At 45.6% G+C, this 21,224-nt stretch overlaps 1 pseudogene; it reads right to left on the bottom strand.

The window, feature by feature from the left end:
- Nucleotides 1–8,916, bottom strand: part of LOC148213640 (P2X purinoceptor 5-like) — a 28,854-nt pseudogene extending 19,938 nt beyond the window's left edge.
- Between the last annotated feature and the right edge of the window lie 12,308 nt (nucleotides 8,917–21,224).

Genomic DNA, 21,224 nt, shown 5'->3' with positions numbered 1-21,224 from the left:
GAGGATGAGATGGTTAGATAGCATCACTGAAGCAATGAGCATGAAACTGAGCAAACTCAGGGAGGCAGTGAAGGACCGGAAGGCCTGGCGCAGTATGGTTCATGGGGTCACGGAGAGTCGGACACGACTTAACGACTAAACAACAATAACAACAACAACTGAACTCTCCAGAGAAAAGACCAGAGTCTCGGGGGTAAAGGGTGAAGTGTTTTATGTATCCCGAATGAAACCCACCACTTTGCAATTTGGAGAAGACCACATTGAATTCGAAATGTGACATCTTCCTGAAGCAGGGACCAATCTCTTGGGAAGAGACGCTAAGGCCCTTTTTGGAATAAAAATAGAAATTGAAAAATCACCCAAGACCCCGCCTGATGCCCAAGACATTCTCCTCCTTACTGAGGAAGATGGAAAGGACATAGAGCCCATAGTCTGGGTCAAAGAAGGCAATGGGGGGGATTAAACATTCCACCCCTAAGGGTGAAATTAAAGCATGAAAGAGAAGTGGTAAAGCACAAACAAGATGGCATCACCACAGAGAGGAAAACGGGTTTCCAACCAGTAATTGATGGCTTTTTGAAGGATGGGTTACTGGAACCCTCCACGTCAAAATACAGTACTCCGACCCTGCCAGTGCGCAAACCAGACGGCACGTAGAGGATGGTGCAGGATCCTAGATTGTTGAATCCGATAGTCCAAGGCAGACACACTGTGGTTCCAAATCCCTACACCCTCCTGGGACGTATTGCACCAGCACATCAATGGTTTAGGGTCCTTGGTTTAACGGATGCATTTTTCTCCTGTCCGCTGGGCAAGGCTTCAAGGGATTTGTTTGCCTCTGAATGTAAGAACCCGTTTACAAGAAGAAAAAGGCAGAACCATTGGACTGTCCTTCCCCAAGGCTTCACAGAAGCCCCCAATCCATTTGGGCAAGTGCTGGAACAAGTCCTGGAAAACTTTACACCACAAGCAGGAACTTAATTATTTCTATATCTAGATGATGTGTTAATTTCAGGGGAAAAGAAAAAGCAAGTTAAGTGATCACCCAACAATTTATTGAACTTCCTGTGGCAACAGGGTTTAAGAGTATCAAAGTCTAAATTACAATATGTACAACAGGAAGTTTAATATCTGGGCCATTTGATTAGTGAAGGGAAATGACGGATCACTCCCTCCCGGATTGAGAGGACAGCGACCCAACCCCTTCCTAAGGATAAAAAAGAGCTAAGAAAATTCCTTGGACTCACCAGATATTGTCGTCTGTGGGTTGAAGATGATGACAGAAGATCCGAACCCTTGTATGCTCAATCGATAGACTCCGAGCCTTGGGAACTGACCTGGAGGGCTGGGGAAAAAACACTTTGAGGGACTTAAAAAGTCCTTGTCTACTGCCCCTGCTTTGAGCCTGCCAGATTCAGAATGACCTTCCATCGGTTTGTCAAGGTGGAGAATGGTGCAGCAGAGGGGTGTTGGCTCACAACTGGGCAGGGAGAGAGAAACCCGTTGCATTTTTGTCTAGAATTATGGGCCCTGTGACCAGGGGCTGGCCAGTGTGTGTTCAAGCTGTGCCTGCCTCTGAGCTGCTGGTCCAGGAAAGTAAAAAGTTAACCTTTGGGGTGCCTTGGCAGTAAGCACCCCTCATCAAGGAGGAACAATTTTAAATCAAAGGGAAGGCAGATGGCTCACCGATCCCTGCATTCTGAAATATGAAGCTGTCTGAATAGAACAGCCTGATTTATTATTAACCATAGAACACAACATGAACCCAGCTGAATTTCTGAGTCCTGACCGGGATGGGGCTGAACCACATGAGGACGACTGCCTGGAATTCATAGATCTCCAAACGAAAATCCAACCTGATTTAAAAGATGCACAACGCAAAGAATATTTCCAGAGATGGGTCTTCTAGAGTGGTGGAAGGAGAGAGGTTGAACGGGGACGCCGTGATAGATGGAGACCAGAATGTGCTCCTGGAGGCGGGGAGGTCGCCTTTGGACTGGTCCGCCCAGACGTGCGAACTGTACGCTCTAAGACAAGCCTTGAGGCTGTTACAAAACAGGTCTGGAAATATCCATACCGATTCAAGGGGCGCGTACGGGATTTTGCACACGTTCGGGAAGATCTGGTTCGAAAGAGGGTTCAGACTTGGAAAAGCACCTGGGACACCCAATGGTGGGATAATTTGTTGGGGGGGCCTGGTGGAAAAAGTTGGATGTTCCCTTTTATGTGCAGTAACTGGATTGTTATTCAAACCATGTTTGATTCCTTGCTTTATACGATTAATTGGTAAAGTGGTGGAAGGAATGCAACTAACAACAGAAAAAGCCCTTAGAGGGCAACAGCACGGAGTCCAGAAAATAATGGTCTTAAGGAAAGGAAAGCCAAAGCAAAGAGATAAAAGAATTAACCTAATGCTTAAATCTCTAGAAGAAAAGGAAAAAGAAATGAAAGAATTGACATTACATCGATTCCAGGAAACCTCCAGAGTGTTAAAAGGTAAAAATGTCTAAAATTTTAGAGGGGGGATTGTAAGGAATAGAAATTACCTTTTAACAAAACTTCCTGGTAATAAGGCTTTCTGACACTTAAGGGTTAAAGTGATGAGGCTTGGAATTTGAATGTGTGTACAAAAAGGAAGGGGTCACACCAAGGAGAGACATGGGGATGAAAGGGAATGAAACAAACGTTGCCTTTTGTTGGTAAGAATGTGTGAATCAGGGAAGCAAGGAAGATAACAACACAAAGGACAGAGATTTAGTGGAGACAGGATGGTCCTGGGCCTTGACACTGATCTCAAGAGAAGTATAAACTGTGAACAAGAAAAAAAGGGGGCTGGGAATCATTGCAAAAAAGAGATAATGTATTTGTTTTAGGCTTGTCGGATAGGTAGTGAACTCAGATTTGCACACTTCAGGGCAAAAATGAGGCAGGACCAACGCGAGGCGTGAAGGGATGTGTAAAAACCTTGTTGAAATCTCTAATGGGCCGCTTCTTGAAGCCTGTGTGCTGAGAAGCGTCAGCCTTTGCAAACGCTTGGAAATAAACTTTGCCTTTCCAAATCCAAGAAGAATTATTTCTGCAGCTTTACTTCTCACAGTTAGGGTTGATGACCACAAGTCCCCTCAACCCAACCCCACCTCTGCCATCTCAGCGCCCTCCAAGCCGCGTCTGAAGGTCCCATTAAAGCTCCACAGTGGGGAGATAGTCCTTCCCAGAAAATGGAAGTCCATGAGGCTCCTCCACTGGGAAGGGAGACCCTGCTGCACCTCTTCATCCTTCATCACTGTAGGAGGGACCACCACCTGAAGGAAGGAGCGGACCTAGTTCTTTCATACCTCTCATGCCATCTCCTGAAAGTTGCTCCCGGCCCAGCTGACCAGTTTCCCCAGTGAGAAGATGGGGCAGTAAGTTTGCTCTGCTCCGTGGCGACACGTTTTCAGATAGGCATCGTCTTTGGTGTCAAGAACGGTGGTTCTGCGTCAGAAAGGCAGGGAAGTGAGAGGTTCAGGAACCTGGTCAAGCAAAAATGCAGTGTCCGTGAGCAACGTAGGCTCCCTCGTTGTCGTAATTGAGCACAGTATCACATCCCGTTATAACACCTACTCACAGGCACATGAGTCTCTTACATCCTGCTGTTTTGGTTAAAAATCTAAGGGTCTCCTTATACGCGGATCGACTTATCCGCCAGTATATACTGGAAATACGGGTACTTTAAAAACAGTATTAGTGTACCGTATTTTTCCGACTATAAGACGATACTTCTTTCTAAAATCCTTAAGCTCAAAATTGAAGGGCGTCTTATTCAAGGAAGTCAGCCAAAAAGAGAACGGGGCGGCGGCAAAACTGCCCGTACCTTGTCTCTGCGAACGGGCTTCCTCCAATCAGGAGCCTTATTTAACTGATGTCAGCTGATGCTGAACAAACCAATTGGAACGCATCCCATTGGAGGTGGAGAGCCCATAAAGATGTCAGAAAATAAAAATATAAATAAGAGAATGTCTTACTCTGCAAAATTTAACTGTATGTAGTCAGTTTTGCAAAACAGCATGGAAACAGAGCTGCAGAGAGACAGTCTGGACCTCTTCCCATTGAGTGTATCAGGTAAATGTTACCTAATTACTAAAAAAAAATGTGCTCTGCTTTATCTTTAAAATATTGATTTCTTAATTTTGGGTTGGAAAAATGGGGGGCGTCTTGTACATGGGGGCATCTTATAGTCGTAAAAATACGGTATATACTTTTATAAGCAGACCCTCGAATTTTCAGCCAGATCACCAAAACAAAAGGCGCATTTTATGGTATTTTGGTTACCCTGATTTTGGAACCTGATTTTTGGGGTCCATTTTGGTACCTAAAATGCTTGGCTGAACTGTGAGTCTAGACGGTAAGTGAAAAGGAATTGCGTGCCGATTCTGCAACGGGTTTAGGATACCAGTCACACACGGTACACACAATACATCAAGAAAGGTCAAAGTTGCTAGCTGACACCATGCGGTGGAGATGTCTGCACACCACCGCTGTGCCCCTGAGGATATTTAGCCATTTAAAGGACTATTCAAAATAGGTATTTAAAGGAGCATTACAAATAAGGTAGCTTGTGGCTGTGAAAGAAGCGGGATCCGTCCGGTTCCCATCCTGGTCATGTTTAAGAAGTCCTTGAAAGCTGGTCTGTTTCCCAGACCTTGGGTTAGGTGGGGGCTGCGTCACGTACAGGACTTCAACTGTTAGTAAGAATGTTTATCCTGGGGCACGTTGTTCTTTTTCACTTTTACACTGTTTTTATAATTTTAAAGTTGTATGCTGCCCAGAGTCTTAGGGAGTTGGGCGGCCTTCTAAATCTAACTAAAAAAAAGTTAAACCATGGCACACCCGAGAATTTCAGTCCTGGGTCAGCACACTCCACTCCCAGCAGCGCTGAAATGGAGCGTCCTGCAAAAGCTGAAATCCTTTTTCCTCTCCTTTCCTTATTCCCCTCTCTCACAACTCTCGGTCCACATATCGCTGAGCATCGTCCTCCTTTTTCTCCCAAGACTCTCCTCCAAGGCATTACCTCTCCTCTAATGGGCTGGAAACGACAAAAAGAAGCAAAGAAGAAAAAAAAGACTTACTTGGAAAAATTAATCCTGGGGAAGCGAATGGTGTTCTTCATGTAAACCGTGAAATTCTCAGCATTGGCCAGAAGAGCTGATCTTAAAAATAAATAAGGACATTGGTTAACTGAATTCTTTCGTCCTTGAGTAGGCCCAAGCTGTATTTTAGGTACGTCTGCCAAAAGGGCGAATCCGGTATGGATCTATCGTTTCCACGTGACAGTGGAATGAGGGACGCAGGGGTTCAAGCGGAGACCGGGGACCCCTTTCTTAGGGATCTTTCATTTGAGTTCCTGCCCTGGCGAAGGGGTTGACTCGATGACCTCGAGGGAGCCTCCCAATTCTGGGATTCAAATGCTCAGCTTCTATGGAAATTTTTTTAAGAAAAAAATGCAGGGCAACCAACTTTGGGCTGTCTTTCTTCTCCACCGGACACAAAGCTAGTATTTCACATATCCCACTGATGTTGTTCCCGATGTTTCTACACAGCCCGGTCTTCATCCCTGTAGGAGCAAACAAGATGATGAGAAAAATGTCAGCCAGACGGTAATTTTGTGGCTCACTGCAATCATTTTCAGGTGAGTTTCGGAAGAGGGATACTCACAGGCATGACTGTGGATGGGTGGTGGTCAAAAAAGTCAAGATGGCAGTCACAACTAGACATGATGGACATAGAAAGTGGTAGGCTTTCAATCACACAATTATAACCTCCATTTTTATTTTTTTGACCTCCCCTTCAGATGCCACTATGTAATTGTGGATGCTATCATGAAAAGAGTAATTTAAAAATTATCCTGCACGGAATTTTTTGGCTGCGCTCATTCTTTTTGATGAAGGCACATTTCAAAGAAGAAAAAATTGCCAAGAACTTTGGTGGGGAGGTCCATAAAAGTAAAATAAACTCTAGAATGCCCACCCCCAGCATACAAATTCAAAATCAATTCCTTGAATATATAGGAATAGGAATAGAAAGAAAAAAGAAAAAAGCAGATACCTATACTGGCTGGGGAATTCTGGGAGTTGAACGCCACCCATCTTAAAGTTGGTGAGGTTGGGAAACACTGAACGAAACACTGAAATTCAGCGGTGCTTAAAAGTTTGTGAACCCTTTTAAATTATCTGCATTTATGCCTAAATACGACCGAAAATGTCATCTGTCCTCCACACAAGTCCTACTCCCAGATGAAGCGAACCCAGTTAAACAAATAAGTCAAAAACATTATACTTGTTCCTTTATTTGTGCAGGAAAGTCGTCTACAGGTACATATTCGTGTGTGGCAAAAGTGTACTGAAAATTCAAAAGCGTTTGCAAACTTTTAAGCCTCACTGAATTCCAGAGGGTCTCCAAGTCTTGGCGGTTAATAACCCTTCTACCTTATAATATGAACGTGGGGGACCATAGAGTGATTGATTTTAAATTGTTACATTATTTAGAGTTGTTGCTCGATTTTATTAGAGATTTTGTTGGAGTTTTTAATCTCGTTAGAAAGCTTGTATCATCTCTAATCATCATCAATGTGGCACGGTTTACACTGATGTTTTAATCTTGCACATCTAAGCCGCCATGACTGAGTGCAGTAGGTCCCACATTAGTTCCATAAAGGGCAACAACATTAAGAACAGCAATTAGGCCATTGCCGGATCTCGCTGGTTCTCCTGGACTGGTCTTGGTCACGGGAACACAAAGCATCTGGAGTGTCCGGGTTCTGGGAGAGAAGGAAAGGACGGAGTCTTCTTCCCAAAACCCGAACTCAAGTCTGGAAGCCAACCGGCTTTCTTCCAGAAGCATCCTTCAACTGGCCGAAATGCAAGGGAGAAGGCCGTCGAAGCATGGCGCTCCACGTTCCCTTCTTCCCACGGAGAACCATTAAAGGAACGGGGTTTGTTCAGCCCAGTGTTTCTCAAGCGTGGCCACTGTAAGATGGGTGGACTTCAACTCCCAGAATTCCCCAGCCTGCATGCTTGAAGATGGGTGGAATTCTGGGAGTTGAAGTTCTACGTCTTAAAGCATGCTGGGTGGGGAATTCTGGGAGTTGAAGTCCGACATCTTAGAGTCGCTAAGGTTGAGAAACTCTGCACCAGAGTATCAGAATCTTCTTTACTGTATGCTCTGCACTGCTTGCACACTCACTCCTTTAGTTACACACAATCCTTACACACACGCCGGCCTTGTCAATTTTAATCCTGTCCTACCTCAGAGCAGCTGTCTTGCCGCTGGTTGGGGCTGATGATCAGATTGGTCATTAGGAAACCAACACTTTCGCCCTAAGATTGGGGAAAGAATTAGAAAAATACTGTTGCAGAATTTTTCTAGACAAAGCAGAAGTAATATAAGGGAGGGAGGGAGGGAGGGAGGGAGGGAAGGAAGGAAGGAAGGAAGGAAGGAAGGAAGGAAGGAAGGAAGGAAGGAAGGAAGGAAGGAAGGAAGGAAGGAAGGAAGGAGATTATAGCTCTATTTAAACCATGGGCATAGTTTATCCCTCCACCCCTTTCCTTGAAATCCCAATATTCCCAAATCTGATGTCCAGTGTGGGAGGATGGGAGGATTTTAATAGGAATACAGTAGTTGGTTTTAATACATCCTGGCTAGTCATTGCTGATTCCATAAAAGCTAAGCAGCGTTGGATTTAGTGGGATGGGAGACCACCAGGGGATCCCAGGGTTGTAGGCTAGACTCAGAAGCTGACATTCCAGAAGAAGGTTACTGCAAACCAATTCTCTATCGTGGCCAAGAGGTCCCCAGGAGTGGTCTTGAGGTCATCTGTGAGATTTCATGAGAAGTCTGGAAATTGTTCTCCTCTGCCTGAACTATCAGAGGACCTCTGCCAGTCCAAAGGACACCACCCTTCCCCAAACCTGGGCCTTTTAAATGGATTGGGCCACTACCCCCCCATCTCCAGCATTGAGTTCCTGGCTGGGGATGATGGGCCCTGAAGCCCAAGCCTTCTAGGGCCTACCCGTTTCGGGAGGTTTGGAGGAGACAACGCAGAGGACGTGAACCCAGTTCTGAAAGCAAAAGGGTCGGACCACGGGAAGTCCGAACCCGGTACCTGCGGGGGCATGACGTAGTCCACCACGTCCCAGGTCCTCTTGCCCATCTCCGAGGCGCTGGTGAAGGCGACCCCCTTCGCCTTGGGGATCACCGAACTCTGATCGAGGGATCCTCTTCCTGGTACCCCTTCTTGGCCAGAAACACCCCCCTGTTTATGCAGCCAGAGGAAAGAGGTTAAGCGGTGAAAAAAGGGCACGGGGTCTGTGTGAATCGGAGCGGATGGAGTCAGGTTTTAAATTTCAGGAGTGCCTATTCTGGGGGGTTCAGGAACAGATTTTTAAGTTCAGCCACAAGCTGGTGGCATCTCCTTTGGAAGTATTTAAATAGACCAGGGAAGGCGAAGCTTTTGGGCTCGGCGTGTCAAAAATTCAGAAAATGCCTATCTTGACTCTGCTGGAGTGTCACACCTTCCCCCGGAACAACAGAGAAACAATTCTTTCCATATTCACGCATTTTTATAAAATCTGGCGCTTTGTCTTATAGAAAGAGGCGTCAAATAATTACCAAAACGAAATACGAGTAAAACAAACTCAGTTTCTGTGGTAACGCAGGGAGATAGTTGTTGTCAGGGGTTGGTGAACGCTGGCACATCCCCCAAAACATGGTGGCGTGTCACCCTTGACACGCGTGTCGCAGGTTCGCCGTCACCGAAATAGAGGCTGGCCGGCCGGCCCTCTCGGGGATGTCGTGACAGTCTCTACCGGCCCTGGACCGGTGGTGGGACTGGACGACCTCCAGGGTCCCTCGCAAGCCTCCTCTTTCGTGGGTCTGCATCGGAGGACTTTCCTGATGCAAGAAATCAGTTCATTATGAACCTGGTGTATAGCGAATAGTGCAATGACAATAAACTTATTCTATTCTGTGCTATTTGTGAGACTAAAATCAGAAAAAACAAAGAAGGCAAAAGTAAAGCGATTGTTAGATTTGAACTTCGGCCACCAAGTTCTCTTTCATACTTTGGAAATGCACCAGATCATAAAGTAATTTGGTGGAGAAAAGCCCAGCAAAAGAGAAAATTCTTCCTCTTAGATTGCAAAAGGGGCAAAAAAGGTGTTTTTCTGCCCAGATGTTTGAGGAGGATACCCGAGGAGGACGAGAGGAGTCAGCGGCCTCCGTCTCCATCGCTCTCGCTAGCGGCGGGATGGGACCGCGTGAGGGAAGACGGTTGCCGTGGCAACTGGCTAGGTTAGGCCTAGTTGAGCAGAAGAGGCCGGAAGCCTCGACCTTGGCTTGTTGATGAAGTAACTGGGTTGGGGACAAGAACCGGCTTGTGGAGAGGATATTTAGCCACAAAACCCCAGAGGGGAAACGGGCATTTAAAGGGAGTCCCCGGGTTAATAGTGCCCGGTTTACGGACCAGCCATAGAGAAGAACGGAGCCTATGGCAGCAAAATTCAAGTTAAATGCACAGTGGTTTGAATTAGGGTTAACCCTAACCCTAACCCCACCCTCTATCCCCGTGTTTCTCAACCTTGAGCGTTTTAAGATGGGTGGACTTCACGGCTGGCTGGGGAATTCTGGGAGTTGGACTCCACCCATCTTAAAATGCCCGAGGGTGAGAAACCCCGCTCTATCCAGTCCCCTGTGCTGCTGCTTTTCTCGTCTCGTTTCTCTCTTTGTCATTCTAACACAGAGTCTGCTTCACCAAGAAAAAGGGACGGTAAAGCCCCCGTTTTGCACACAGAAGACACCCCGTGACAATCCCGGCATTTTCACGTAGGGTTGGAGGGTTGGGGGGCTTATGCAGGCGATCATCACTTATTATGCAGACCGGGATATATTTTTCCAGTCCAACCAGAGCTTTGTGAATGTTGTGCCACTGCCTATAGATCATGATAGATGATGATCACTGTCTGCCTGATGATGTTCAGGGAAGGCTCCATGAGTTTAAGGGACTGGACCGTGGGCTATGCAAACGTAGGGCATGATTGACAAGTTAGTCTTTGAAAAGCAAAACTCGGTCCTGTTCATAACAGATGTCTCCCTCTCTGCCCCGTGTCAATGCAACTTCCTGCCCAATGGTTGCTGCCTCGCCATAGCAACCCAGGGGCTCTCTGTCTGTCTGTCCCGGTTGCCATGGTTTCCTAACTGGCACAATCACGCTGAGCCAAGGTGGGAGCCAGACCAGGCCTGGAGGTTGGAGTGGACCCATCAAGGCTCTCCAGTTGCCATTTCCTCCCCTCCTTTCCTCCCCCTCCTTCCTTCTTTCCTGTCCTTCCTTCCTTCCTTCCTGTCTGTCCTTCCTTCCTTCTTTCCTGTCCTTCCTTCCTTCCTGTCTGCCTTCCTTCCTTCCTTCCTTCCTTCCTTCCTTCCTTCCTTCCTTCCTTCCTTCCTTCCTTCCTTCCTTCCTTCCTTACTTCCTATCCCCCTCCTTCCCTCCTTCCTTCATGTCTGTTCTTCCTTCTTCCTTGTACTTCCTTCCACTCTTCCTCCTCCTCCTTTCCTTCATGTCTCTGTCCCTCTCTCCCTCCTCTCCTTCCTTCCTGACCTTCCTTCCTTTCTCTCCCCTCCCTCCCTCCCTCCCTCCCTTTCCTTCCTTTCCTTCTTTCCTTCCTTTTTTCTTCCTCCCTCCCTCCTGTCTTTCCTCTCCTCTCCTTTCCTTTCTAACCGTAACCCTGTCCTGTCCTGACCTAACACTAACCGTAACCCTAACATTAACACGAACACGAAGACTAACCCTGTCCTGTCCTGACCTAACACTAACCGTAACCCTAACATTAACACGAACACGAAGACTAACCCTGTCCTGTCCTGTCCTGTCCTGTCTTTCTCTCCCTCTCCCCCTCTTCCTTCTCCCGTCCCCCTCCCTCCCTCTCCCAAGGCAGGGAGAGCCTCTACGTCTCCTCTGTTCCTCCTTCCGTAAGTATCCTTTGGAAATGAAAGGGCGACCCCCCCCAAGAAAAGGAGCTGGGCAGGGGAAAGAGACGGGGCAACAGGGAGTCGGCCCCTGAAGGCCGGGCCCGGTTCAAGGACCGGGGTCTAGGAGCCAGGGGCTTATGGCGTTTGTTATAACCGCTTTGATCTAAGAAAGGAAGAGGAAAAGGGGCAGCGAATAATAGATGCAGAGATAGTACGTGGATATATTTGTGCGTGTGTGTAGACACACTATATCTGTAATAGACGCACACTATAGTTGGCTTGCTCTCTCTACACCAGTGTTTCTCAACCTCTAACTTTAGGGTGGGCGGACTTCAACTCCCCAAATTTCCCCATCTCAATGCTGGCTGGGGAATTCTGGGAGTTGACGTCCACCCATCTTAAAGTTGCCAAGGCTGAGAAACAATGGCCTAGGCCATAAATGTGATTGGTCTGGTTTTGGCTTAGTAGGTGCCGTGAGCTGTAAACTCCAGCCAATAAACTCCAGACAAACGTAGCTGAGGATAATGCACAAACCCAGGTGTGGTTGACCAAGTTGTCTACTCGGCTCCATTTTGTGCCTTGCAATCGTAGGTCCCTCGTGCACACCCCAAAGACCTTTCACGGTGACCTCACAGTGCGAATAATGCACATTTGTGTCCTTTTTGCCATGTCACGGCCCACATGAGGTCACTAGTGAGGTGGCTGTATTATGAACATCCCTCAGCCTATTATTTCCTCCTGCTGCTTTAGTTCTGTTTTTATAGTTTTTCATGTTTTTCATAATTATTACATCTTGGCTTTATGTAATAACGGTGCGCCGCCCAGAGTCACTTTTTGTAAGATGGGCGGCCGTAGAAATTTGATTAATAAATACAGAAATAAATCCCTCCCCCCCACGCCTTTAGAGCTCATGGAAATCTTCAACAGGAAAGGTTTTCGTTGGCTATCTTGAGTTCCCCCCCTTCAAAAAAAAATAAAACTCTGAGTCCAGGTATTTTTGCCCCAGATGGCATCCTTCCTGCCTCTACGTTCGGGGTTCTCCACCATTTTCATCTGCCCTGGAAAGCCCTTCTGACTTGATACCAAGACAGGCGTTTCCCTCCGTAGCTTGCCGAGCCGCTCAACGGCGGGTCGTTGCAATCCTGGCGTAAAAGCCAGGGAGGTTTGAAGGTTTCTGTTAGTTCTGCAGCACTACGATAGGAGCCCGGGGATCGGAGTCTGTTCTGACGGAGCCTCTGCGTTGCAGGTGCCGGTCGAGCGGCTGGAGATTGTTGTGGGCAGCGGTTTGTCTGAATGCCTTCTCTCCGGGGAAGACCTGGGGTTTCGGGGTCGCACTGCTGTGCTTTGCCAAGAGTGCGAAAAGGTAAGCCCCCTTTTCCTCTGGCTTGAGCTGCGATCCCGGGAAGCCGAGCCTTTACGTGGCTCTTTCGTGCTTTTGAAACCTCTTTTGGAGTTTTTTGCCGTCAAAGCCACCCACTTCTCCAGCTCCTGGAATTCCTCTTTCCTCCCAGCCTCGAACGTTGTGGGTTTCTGTGTCCAGCTCCACACTTCTGATGTTGGCTTTGCCAGCCCGGAAGCATCTTTTGGCCACCCCAGATTTGCCCATTGCATATCTCCCAGCTGCTTTGGGAAAACTTTGATGGATTGATTAAGTGCCATCCAGTCGTTTTCGACTCTTAGCCACCACATAGATAGACTTTTCTGCATGACAATCTATCCCTAAGCTGTTCTTTCTCTCCTTTCAGCTAGCCAAAGTTGGCATTCTTTTCTTGGCACAACTTAGCTGACCTGGAAAAAGCAAAGCAGAATCTCACCCGGTTAACTCTCCGATGGGAGATGGCGAGGAAACCCCAAGGTGGTAGCCCGGATTGGAGAGTCGAGAAGACCTCCGAGAAGAAGGCAGGGGGCAAACCGTGGACGTCCCATACAATCCCAAGCTTGACCGAAGGCCTGGTTCTCTTAGAGAGACGCAAAGAGCAAGCAAAGTGAGAGAGCTGTATCTTGGATCCGTAGCCATCCAAGCTTCTGCCTGCAGGGAGCTGTGTTTCAATCGACTTTTCTCCTTTTGATTTCAGAGTCTTGCAGACAGCAGTGAAGGAACAGATGCTCGTGGCGGGTCTACAGGAGCATCCCCTTGAGTCTTGGATTAATAAAACGATTCTGAAGAAGCTTGCTTTCACTTCACATAGCTGTTGATCTTTGAACACGCGGATGGCTCAGGCTTTGCTCATCCGTCTTGGTGTGGTTACACTTTTTTTAAGATCTCTGTTTTCTCAGCCAACCCTCCCCGTCCACTTTGTGCAGTAACAGCAGAACCCTTCATGGTGAAAGGCCTGGGGAAACGTTTTCGTGCTCTCCAATTATCGAGAGAGTTGCCGACCCAAATGGCCAGCTCCGTACCTTTTTTCTGAGAATTTTTGCAGCTTCATTTCAGTAGAGAAGGAATGAGAGAGAGAGAGAGAGAGAGAGAGAGGAGAGAGAGAGAGAGAATGAGAAAGGTTTTCATTTGTGGGATTCAAAGCCAGGGGACAAAAATCATCAAATTGATCAGATTGTCGGGGCCCCTTCTCTTATGTATTTATTTATTTACAATTTTTATAATTTTTTAATTTTTAATTTATTAAATTCCTCCCATTCCATCTCCCCCCAATGGGGGACTTTGGGCGGTTTACACAAAACATTAAAACCATAAATACCGATAAATACATAACATTTAAAAATTTATAAAGATTACTAAAAAAGAGGAAGAGAATCCAAGAAGATGAAATTGCTCGCTTAACACAAATAACCAAAGAAATTGTGAATATGTAGAGGGACAGAAAGGAGAATAAGGGGAAATTTATCCTATTGCCAACTTTCACGTAACATTTTTAATCATAATTTTGTCAGTTATTTACTTATATGGCTGCCCCTTTTGTGACACACAACTCTGTGTGGCTAACAACAGTAATAAAAACAATACAAGAAAAGTCAGGTGTCTATTCCAACAATTGCACCCATTCATCCATGCCAGGGTTCTTCAACCTTGACGACTTTAAGATTGTGTGGACTTCAACTCCCAGAATTGCCCAGCCAGCATGGGGAGTTGAAGCCCACACATCTTAAAGCACATTCGCTGGGAATTCTGGGAGTTGGTCCACCCACCTTAAAGTCGTCAAGGTTGAGAAACGCTGTTCTAGGGAGAATATCATAATATATGATCACACCAGCAACGTTTTAGCCCAGTTGTTCTACAAAGTCAGCCTCTCGGAGACGTTTAGGGTTAAGTATGACACAGGGACCCCCAAAACTGGGTTTGAATAAACCAGGGTTAACGCTGCATGGGAACGTGAACACTCAAGAAACTGGCCAACTGTATCACAGCCTAGCAGGTCAGGGGAGCACAGCTTCGGTCGACGGCAGCTGCGTTCGCACCTCGCCAGCCAGCAGAATGCAGCCGAACCGCGGAGGGCAGCGGGGCCACGCAGGACAGGCTGGACCGGGGAGAAAGACTGGGGGCAGGCGGCATGTTGGGGCTGCAGAGATCAGATCAGGTAGATGGTGGGCGAGAGTGGTAGCCTCCTGCGGCTCCCGCGGCCCTCAGTCCATCGTCCGCATCGTGGCGGTTCAGACGTGCAGCTCAGCGCGGGACCCAGAAGAGCACTGCGGAAGGAAGGAAGGAAGGAAGGAAGGAAGGAAGGAAGGAAGGAAGGAAGGAAGGGAGGGAGGGAGGGAGGAAGGAAGGAAGGAAGGAAGGAAGGAAGGAAGGAAGGAAGGAAGGAAGGAAGGAAGGAAGGAAGGAAGGAAGGAAGGAAGAGCTCCACTGCCATGGTGGAGGCAGCCAGTGTCTCCTGCCATACTTCCTCACCACCCCCGCTCCCAGAAGCACTGAATGAAGGGGTCCGGGAGGTCATCCAGCCCTCCCAGGGCAGTCCCGCAGCACCCCTGACGGATGCTTCCCTCCCCCGCCCCCCAGTTCTGTTTAAGCCTCTCCAGCGAAGGAGAACCCCCAGCACCTGAGAAACATGCGTGGCGCTTCCCTCGCACCGCCCTGTCCGCTTTCTTGACTCTTCTGACCGTGCCCGTGAAGATCCCTGCGCCCCAGTGCCGCATTTCGGCATCGGTAGCTGGCGAAGGCGGTCGCGAGAGGGAAGAGACGGCCCCGCCTGTGCTGCTGTTCCTCAGGTGCCCGCTAGAGGGCGGCAGAGACCACGAATGGCCCAGCTTTGCTTCCCGCCAGCCTGTCTCAACCTGAGCCACTCTGAGATGGGCGGACTTCGACTCCCAGAATTCCCCAGGCAGCATGCTGGAGAGCCCCCCAACCAATACAGTTTTGGAGGCCCTCGACAGCCCCCTAAGAACGGGGCTTACAATGAAGATTTAATCTTGCACATCTAAGCCGCCATGACCGAATGCAGTGGGTGACACATGACTCCCATAAAGGGTGACTGTTGGATATTTGCAAGATCTGCCACTTTAGTAGAGTTAATGTAGAGTTAACAAGAGATGGCTTTTTGGCTGTGAACAAAATCGAATCAGGTGGCGAACTCTGTATAAGAGAAGAATTCTTCTTCTTACTTGTTCTGCTTTTCTCTTTTAGGCTCCTTGCTTAATTCCCTGCTGTCTTGGTATACTTGTATTATATCATGTATTTGTCGGTTGTTACTTTTACGTACAGTTGAAGATATGTTTTATGCCTAATTTTTCTCTTTTGTATCTTTTGAAATACATATAAAAGTTGATATTTATATTTGTCTTCTCTTAATCTTATTACCCAACAAATTGGTAGCAGAGGATGGTTGGGCTTGGGAAGCTGATGAGCTTTTTTAAGAGAAGACATTAAAAGTTATTAAGTTGGGTTGTGGATTCTTTTTTGATCCAGATGGCGAAGCAAAGAGCTTTTCCCCTTTTTTTTCTTTTTGATGGCAGGACATTTTTAAAGAGAGAAGGTGATTTATGCAAGTGAAATATTGATAGTAAATCTTTTAAACTAAAGGAGAATTTAGCAGAGGAGCTTGCATGTCCGTAACCTTCGGCACTTGAACAGACGAAGCTATTACACTGGTACCTCGGGATACGAACGCCTCTACTAACTTACTTTTCGGGTTATGACCAGCTCCGGCCGCAAAAATTTACCTCGCTGTGCGAACTCCGCCTCGGGGTACGGTCATTTTTCCGCCCTGACACAAGGTCCGCGGCCATTTTTGCGCCCCTGACGTATGGTCCGCGAATGCCAGAACGGATTAACGGTAAATACATTGAACCTTATGGGAAAATTTGCTTTGGGGTGCGACCAAATTCGGGCGGAGGGCGGAACGGATTAACCGTATTTGCATTGAATCTTATGGGGATATTTTCCTCGGGGTGCGACCAACTCGTGATACGCCCAGAGTCACGGAACGGATTAAGTTCGTATCCCGGGGTACCACTGTATATCTACTCAAAGTTTCCAACAGGGTGCAAGTAATAACAACAGTGTATTTGTAATTCCAAAGTTAAAGAGGAATAACTTTCAAATGTGGGGTGCAAGGATAAGAGATTCCCTTCAAGTACAGGACTGTTTAGACATCATAGATGAGGATCTGCCTGGAAGCCAATGAGAGCAGAAGGGGTATAAAATGAAAGAAGCCAATGTCTGAATGATATTATACGCCTGTACAGAAGAGCTTGAAAGTCCACTAGGGACTAACTATAGAACAGCTCAAGGTTTATATAATGCTCTTCAGGGTGTGCGAAACAAGCAGCACAAATCTCTCTCTGGGTCAGTCAGAAGTAAAGTTTTACTGGAAGCGTCTGCAAAGGCTGGTGGGCTTCGTTGCCAATAGGAAGCCACACCCACATACACCCTCCGGCCTCATTATATACATTCCCGATCGCAAGTCCCTCCCCTCTTCCCCATTGGCTAAGGGAATCAGGGTGTACAGTCTTTCCGGCCGCTCTATGATTTCTTCCTGGTCCCTCCCACCTCATCCATTGCAAGTCTATGGTAATTTGCTCAAGGTTTCAGCTAATGGCATTATACTGATAAAGACTGCCCCAGGTTAAATTAGCTTTTATTTAGATTGTCCCAGACGAGGAGACAACTTCCTCTCCATCTGCCAGTATTTGATAACCATAACACTTAACACTACTTCCTTCTCTCTCACACAGCTGCACTCTTAGCATGCTCAAGCTACTATTTCTTTGCCAATAATAACATATTTTATCCATTTCTCACAAGGGGAAATATTTTATTAGATCAAGTAAGAATGTGATAATTTTGAAAGAAAGATTGCATAGTATGAGGATGAAAGAAGGAACTAGTCTTGATGAGCACTGAGAGGAAACGTTAAAGCTAGTTTCAGAGCTTCAGTCTGCAGGAGCAGAGAGATCTGGCTCTGAGTTTCACACCTGTATCTTCCTTAGTCTGCCCCAATCCTTTGCAACCCAAAAGGCTGTGCTTGAGTCTATGGCAAAAGTGGATTTAGATGATACCATTGCTCATTTGAGAGACTCTGGCCTGAAAAGGGTAATGGATAACACGCCTGGAGAGATGTCAGTGTTAAGAACAAGACCTGATCTGGAGGAAAGGACATGTTATGTGTGCCCGAAGACTGGGCTTATTGCTAAGTATTGTAGATTAAAGGAGTTAACTATAATCTTATAATAAATGAGGGGAGGCCTATATGTCAAACTAGGCAAGATGTCTGTGATCATAAAACTTGTCTTTATTCATGGCATGTGAAGCTAGCCCACAAGAACATGCAAAGGATTGAAAAATGATTGACAGAAAGCGGAGTTAATGCTGTTAAATGTGATTTGTTAAATGTGAAGCAAAAGAAAGGTGCGGAATCTGTATAAAAGCAATGGGAATGGCTCCTAGTTATTCAGGACAATCCAAAGTACAAGATAAGGATTTCTTGGAAGAGGTTTATTCAGATATTGTGGGTCCTATGCCATCATCTTCTGGCAAGAACAGGTATTTTCTTACTTTTACTGAATTTAAGAGTAGATATCGTTATGTACAGTATACTTAAAAACAAGGAAGAGACCCTTGAAAGGTTTAAGTGCTATGTAGCCGCAATTAAGAATCGATTTGGGAAGGCACCCTTAACGCTACGTCCTGATGGAGGTGGAGAATATTGTCAGGCAGAGTTTAGGAGGTTTGTGGAACAGGAGGGCACAGAACACGAAGGAACCAGACCTTCTTCTCCACCACAGAAGGGATGTTCGGAGCAGTTGAATCGGACGTTGCAGGAGATGTCGAGATCTACGTTGATGCAAGCTGGACTCCCTGACTCTTTGTGGGCTGAAGCGGTCGTTACCGCAGCTTATTTGCAGAACAGAATTCCTAGTCAAGTGACAGGTGAAACCCCTTTTGAACTATGGTTTGGAAAGAAAGCAAGTTTAAAGCACATAAAAGCTTTTGGTGCTAAAGCATATTCTTATGTTCCAAAAGAAGAAAGGGGGAAGCTTGATCCACGAGCTGAAATTCGAATTATGGTTGGATATGCCTCTGAGAGGAAGGAGTATAGAGTCCTTGATCCTAAACCTCTTGAACTTAAATGTTGCAATGTTGGATATGTGGATGAGAGAACTAGAATGCAAAAGACCCTTGAGGCTATGCTAACACCTGATTGACAGGGCATAGATACCGTTCCACAAGAATTGGTCACCGGGTTACCTATAGAGATCATGGATCAATCAGTAGGTCCATCTTTGGGAGATGTTGTTATAACAGAAGGGGAAGGAAGAATTAAACTGTGTGAAACAGGAACAGAACAAACAACTAATGTAAGACGATCAGAGTGAAGTAATAAAGGTAAACCTCCGGAAAGATGTGGATTTTGTGAAAATTTGCAAGATCCAGTAGATTGGGAAGAAATTAGTAATTTGACCTATCTTAGAAAGAGAAAAATGGATAGAAGCTATGGAGGAGGAATCTCAGTCTTTACTACAATATCATGTTTGGACTCTTACTGAATTACCTCCTAACAGACAGGCTATTGGAAATAAATGGGTATATATAATCAAATATCATTCAGATGGAAGTATAGATAAATATAAGGCACGTTTGGTTGCGAAAGGTTTTTCCAAGAGATATGGAGTTGACCATTTGGATACATTTGCACCAGTGGTCCATGATACAACATTTAGGACATTTCTTCATGTTGCTTGTTCAAGAAATATGTTTGTAGAACATCTAGATGTTAAAACAGCTTTTCTTAATGGAGATCTTTTAGAAGAAATGTATATGGTACAGCCTGAAGGATTTCAAAAAATTGGACAAGAAAATCTTGTTTGTTTAAGCCCATATATACTCATATTAAGTTTACAATCAGCCAAAAGTTGGTATGATAAATTAACAAACCTTTTATATCATCAAGGATTTCAGCAAGGAAAGGCTGATCCCTGCTTCTATATGAGACTTAAGAATGAACAATATCAATATATCCTGACCTATGTAGATGATTTGTTAATATATTGTCAACACAAGGAGGATATTAATGAAATTGCTAATAAATTAAAGGCGGAAATAGAAATTAAAGAGCTTGGAGAAGTAAAATATTATTTAGGAATGGAAATTGAAAAACATAATGATGGAAGTTTTCTCTTAAGTCAAAAGCAAAAGATCATGGACTTTATAGAATTTGTTAGCATGAAAACTTGTAAACCTGTAAGTAGTCCATTGGAATTAACTGATTTAAAATTGGAAGACAGTTATTTACAAATCATGGTAAGTACGAAGAAGCTATAGGTAAACCTCTTTATTTGAGTAAAACCACGAGATCTGATATTGCAGCAGCCGTTAGTATTTTAAGTAGAAAAGTGAGTTCACCAAGCGATCGTGATTGGAATGCGATAAAGAGAGTGGCGAGATACTTGAAAGGAACTGAGGACTTAAGATTGAAGAAATCATCTTGTGAAAATCCTGGATTAGTTGCATGCATGGATGCTAGCTGGGGAGAAGAGTCCATGGAATATAAGTTGACTAGTGGATATCTGTTTTATTTTGGAAATAATCTTGTTGACTGGACTAGTAGGAAACAGACTGTCGTGGCTCAACCCTCAGCGGAAGCAGGATGGAGATCAGCAGCGAATGCGTGCAACGAATTGGAATGGATTCTCCACTTATTCAAGGACTTTGATATTAATGAACTACACCAGTTGTGATGTTTGACGACATCAAGCCTGTATTCCTAAATGTAAAGAAGAAAGTATTAAGGCGAGAAGTAGAGCGATTGGATTAAGGTGTCGATTTGTAAAGGATTTATTCCCGAGGGGACTAATAGATATTGTATATTGTCCTACTGATGAAATGGTCGCTGACATTTCAACCAAGCCAAGGACAAGAGAAAAGTTTATACATTTTGAAGAAATGCTGAATATGTTTAATTGTAGTTAACAATCATTATGCTGATAAGATCTTGAGAAGGGGTGTTGGATATTTGCAAGATCTACAGCTTTAATAGAGTTAACTATAGAGTTAACAAGAGATTAACAAGAGAATTCTTCTCACTTGTTCTGCTTTTCTGCTTTTTCCTTTTAGGCTCATTGCTTAATTCCCCGCTGTCTTGCTATATTTGTATTGTATTATGTATTCGTTGATTCTTTTATGTATAGTTGAAGATACGTTTTATGCCTAATTTTTCTCTTTTGTATCTTTTGATATAGATGTAAAGCTTGATATTTATATTTCATGTCTTCTGTTAATCTTACCACCCAACAGTAACAACAGTAATAATAGCAATTATGCCATTGCCGGATCTCCCTGGTTCTCCTGGCGTGCAGTCTTGGACACGGGAACACAAAGCATCTGGAGTGTCCGGGTTCTGGGAGAGAAGGAAAGGACGGAGTCTTCTTCCCAAAACCCGAACTCAAGGCTGGAAGCCAACCGGCTTTCTTCCAGAAGAATCCTTCAACTGACCAAGATGCAAGGGAGAAGGCGGTCGAAGCATGGCGCCCCATGTGGACTTCTCCCATGAAGAACCATTAAAGGAACGGGGTTTGTTCAGCCCAGTGTTTCTCAAGCTTGGCCACTTTAAGATGGTTGGACTTCAACTCCCAGAATTCCCCAGCCTGCATGCTTTAAGATGGGTGGAATTCTGGGAGTTAAACACCCACATCTTAAGGTATGCTGGGTGGGGAATTCTCGAAGTCCCACAGATTAGAGTTACGAAGGTTCAGAAACTCTGCACCAGAGTATCAGAATCTTCTTTACTGTATGCTCTGCACTGCTTGCACACTCAATCCTTGTACTTGCA

This window comes from Python bivittatus, unplaced genomic scaffold (genome assembly GCF_059951505.1).
Source record: "Python bivittatus isolate LINGU-HERP-01145 unplaced genomic scaffold, Pbiv_v1 ctg000940_np1212, whole genome shotgun sequence".
Classification (NCBI taxonomy): Eukaryota; Metazoa; Chordata; class Lepidosauria; order Squamata; family Pythonidae; genus Python; species Python bivittatus.
Note: the sequence above shows the minus strand (reverse complement) of the source record. Positions and strands in the feature narration are given on the sequence as shown.